Genomic DNA, 4,264 nt, shown 5'->3' with positions numbered 1-4,264 from the left:
CACGGAGACCTCTGTTGCGTGCATGTGAGTGTATGTGGTCCATTAGACTTGAATCCCCACAAACAAAGCCTATTCCTTATCTTTATTTTTTTGAACAGAATTACCAAAGATACAGGCAGTAGTCAATAATTAAATTTTTAAGAAACTGAGTCATGTCTTCATGCAGTAGATTCATACTTGTCTTGAAATAGGAAATCTGTCAATCCTAAAGGAAATCAGTCCTGAATATTCTGTGGAAGGACTGATACTGAAGCTGAAGCTCCAATACTTAGGCCACCTGACTCACTGGAAAAGACCTTGATGCTGCGAAAGATTGAAGGCAGGAGAAAAAGGCAACAACAGAGGATGAGATGGTTAGATGACATCACCAACTCGATAGACATGAGTTTGAGCAAGCTCTGGGAGTTGGTGATGGGACAGGGAAGCCTGGTGTGCTGCAGTCCACAGGGTCTCAGAGTCGGACATGACTGAGCAACTGAACTGAAATAGGAAATAAGTCAGTAAAAACATGCAGACAAAATAAATCTTAACATGCAATTGTTAACCTACAATCACAATATCCTTTATATTTTTGCACATAGACATAACATTACAGTTTTTGTGTTGTTGTTTTTTTTTTTTTTTTTTTTTTTTGTAAAGAATTGCCTTTCTGGCAGTGACGAGCTCCGCATGAGAACATGCCTCTAGCAGAGAATCTCCACCTCTTTCCAGAAGAGAAGAGGAAACACAAGAAAAAGTGCCTGATGCAGAGTCCTAATTGCTATTTCATGGATGTGAAATGCCCAGGATGCTATAAAATCACCGCAATCTTTAGCCATGTATACACACAGTAGTTTTGTGTATTGGCTGCTCTACTGTCCTCTGCCAGCCTACAAGAGGAAAAGCAAAGCTTGCAGAAGGATGCTCCTTTACGCTGAAGCAGCACTAAAAGTATCCTCTATCAAGATGAATGGGAAGCCATCCCAATAAACACATTTTGGATACAAAAGAAAAAAGAATTGAAACTCTTGGGATTTTTTGTATGTGATGGGAAGGCAGGTAAATTTCAAAAGCAACATGAATTTTCTATAATTAAATATGGAAAGTATACCAGATTTATGAATGAATAATTTGATATGTTAACACTTCACCATAAAGAATGCATACCACCTGGATGGGATCCTGGCACAGCTAAAAATGAAAGAAATTCATATAAAGTGTGAACTAGTTAAAAAAAAATAGTAGTCTCAAAAGTATAAGGCAGTTACTTTATAGAAAATCCCATAGTTTGAGTTTGTTTAATTTTCCCCAAGTTGTGTTATTTTTGGTTGGAACACTTCAAAAAAATAAATACTGTGTACTTCTCATGACCTTATCAGAAAACACATGATATGAATTTGTCCTATGCCTAGTCATGGTAGCTTTCATCACTTGTAAAAATACGTTATCCAGCTTTTTTCAAACTCTCCAGTTCAATCACTCATTCGTGTCCGACTCTTTGTGACCCCATGGGGTGCAGCACACCAGGCTTCCCTGTCCATCACCAACTCACATTGCTTGCTCAAACTCATGTCCATTGAGTTGGTGATGCATTCCAATCGTTTCATCCTCTGGTCCCCTTCCTCTTCCTGTCTTCAATCTTTCGCTCCATCAGGGTCTTTTCCAATGAGTCAGTTCTTCACATTAAGTGACCAAAGTATTGGAGTTTCAGCTTCAGCATCAGTCCTTCCAGTGAATGTTCAGGACTGATTTCCTTTAGTTGACTGGTTAGATCTCCTTGCTGTCCAAGGGACTCTTAAGAGTCTTCTCCAACAATCACAGTTCAAAAGTATCACTTCATCAGCACTCAGCTTTCTTTATGGTCTAACATTCACATTGATACACAACTACTGGAAAAACTACAAACTCTGAAGTTAATTTGTATTTGAAACTTATAAATTAGTGAGCAATTTATAAGTATTTTATGGGGAGATACCTTGAAACCATGTTAATACCTTGTTCTTTAACACACTTTTACCTATTGGTTTTAGCATATGTTGATTTTTCTTGTCTGAATCAAGTATTACTATGGTGAAAGGCAAATGATTTTTTTTTTATAATTTCATTATTCTTTTGGCAGTTGTTAAGAGACCTACTGATACAGCTGTCCTTTCTCCATTAATTATTTATTCATTTATTTATATTAGTATGGACACTTTTATTTTATTGTACAGTGCATTCCTATCATCACTTACTATGATGGTAAAATTGCCTGGGACTGACCTGTCCGCAGTCTGGTGCCTGTGTCCCTGACGTGATTCTAATGTTCTTGAGCCTTTCTTACTTCTGGCATGAGATGATCCAGGCTCATCTTATACTTTATGTGCCCCAGCCCTGCAAGTCAGCCGTTTCTCCAAGGAGCCCGGATTCTTACCTGCTTCAGTTTTACCAGATACCTCCCCAAATAAAGTATCTAACTTTTTTAAAATAGAAGTTATTATAGCCCTCCAGTATTGCCATTCTAAAACTCTGGAGTGTGAACAGGGTGGATGTAGATACAAATAAGCTCAACACAGGTCAAGTAACATCTGAATGAACCACAGAATTTAACTAGAATTTAGCTCGCTCTTTAACTTCTCAGCTTTGATCATCATCACCACTGTCCTTGAGACATCAGGACCAATGTTACCATTTTCTTTATCTGTTTTGTTAGCAAAAATCCTCCCTAGGTCAGTGAGAATGGTCTTATTCCTATACAGCTTTGTACAACCCCCATCTCTAACCTCTGGAGTTCCTTGGGCCATCATCACTAAAAAAGAAGCACTTACACTGAAACAATAAAGATGAACCTCAAAAATATGCTAAGTGAAAGAAGCCAGACATAGAAGCTCACATATAAGTTTCCTTTTATCAGAGAAGATAAATCTTCAGCAGAAAGCAATTCAGAGGCTGCCAGGGGCTGGGTAAGAAAATGGGAATTGACAGGAAAGGGACACTGAAGGGACGTTATACAATGATGACAAATGTTCCAAAACTGGAACAGCGACTAAGTTTACAATTCATATACCAAAAAACATGGTATTGTGTTTTATGACTTACAAGTTGTACTTCAGTAATGCTGATTTTAAGAGATCCTAAGCAACTCACTGTCTAAAGCCAGGAAACATTGTCTTTCTACACCATGGGAGCCCCAAGCTGCTTTCACCACAACATCCACCCAAACCGCCCCTTCAGCCCGTGTTCCCCTGACACACCAAGATCTCCAGCCTCACCTGCGCTGTTGTTGCCGCCCTGTGATGCCCTGAGCAGACACACCTCCACCAGCACTGCTCTCTGCAGTCAGGAGGAAATGACATGGTGCGCATTTCCAGGGTTTGTGGCATGGTTGATGATACGGACCAACCAGTCCAGGCCACTCCAGAGGAAGGAGAGGAGCCCAACAAGTGACGGAGGAGCCATGCCAAGCATAGGGCAGCACACGCTCACAGACACCCAGTTCCTTAGTCCACCGGGCTCAGTGCAGGATACTGAGCCCAGTTGTAAAAAGAAAGCCAAATTGGTATTCTGGGACAATTGTAACTCTTCTTTTTGGGTCAGGTGAGAAATTGCATTCCAAAATATACGCTAGGAATGTCCAGGGTTATGGCCCACTTGGCAGGGTTACTGCTCTAAGCAGCTGCCATCACCTACCAGGTAGTTTGTTTTCTTACCTCAAGGGAAAAAACACAAAAACATACACCTGCTGCCACAGCACCAGTAGCAATAGTCCCAAATAGCGGCACCTAACCAAAATTTCCTTGAGAGTCTCTCTCTGTGAACCTGAAGTCTATTTAAAACTTGCTTTCAAATGCAAATCAAAGCCACAATGAGGTATCACTTCACACCTGTCAGGATTGCTAATCATCAAAATGTCTACAAATAAGTGCTGAAAAGGGTATGGAGAATGGGAGCCTTCCCACACTGTTGGTGGAGAATGTAAATTGGTGCAGCCACTATGGAGGTTCCTTTAAAAACTAAAAATAGGGCTACTGTTTGAACCAGAAATCGCGCTCCTGGGCATATATCTGGAAAAGATGAAAACTCTAAAAAGATATGAGCACTCCAATGCATATAGCAGCACTGTTTATAACAGCCAAGACATGGAAGCAGTCTGTCAATAGATGAACAGATAAAGAAGAGGTACATATATACAATGGAATACTTGGCATAAAAAAGAATGAAGAGTTATCATTTGCAGCAACATGGATGGGCCTAGAGATTATCATACTAAATGAAATAAGATAAATATGATATTAAATGTAGAATC

The 4,264-nt window shown here is 39.9% G+C and overlaps 1 pseudogene; it reads left to right on the top strand.

The window, feature by feature from the left end:
- LOC102171289 lies at positions 654-1,087 on the top strand (annotated as a pseudogene).

This window comes from Capra hircus, chromosome 24 (genome assembly GCF_001704415.2).
Source record: "Capra hircus breed San Clemente chromosome 24, ASM170441v1, whole genome shotgun sequence".
NCBI classification, from domain to species: domain Eukaryota; kingdom Metazoa; phylum Chordata; class Mammalia; order Artiodactyla; family Bovidae; genus Capra; species Capra hircus.
Note: the sequence above shows the minus strand (reverse complement) of the source record. Positions and strands in the feature narration are given on the sequence as shown.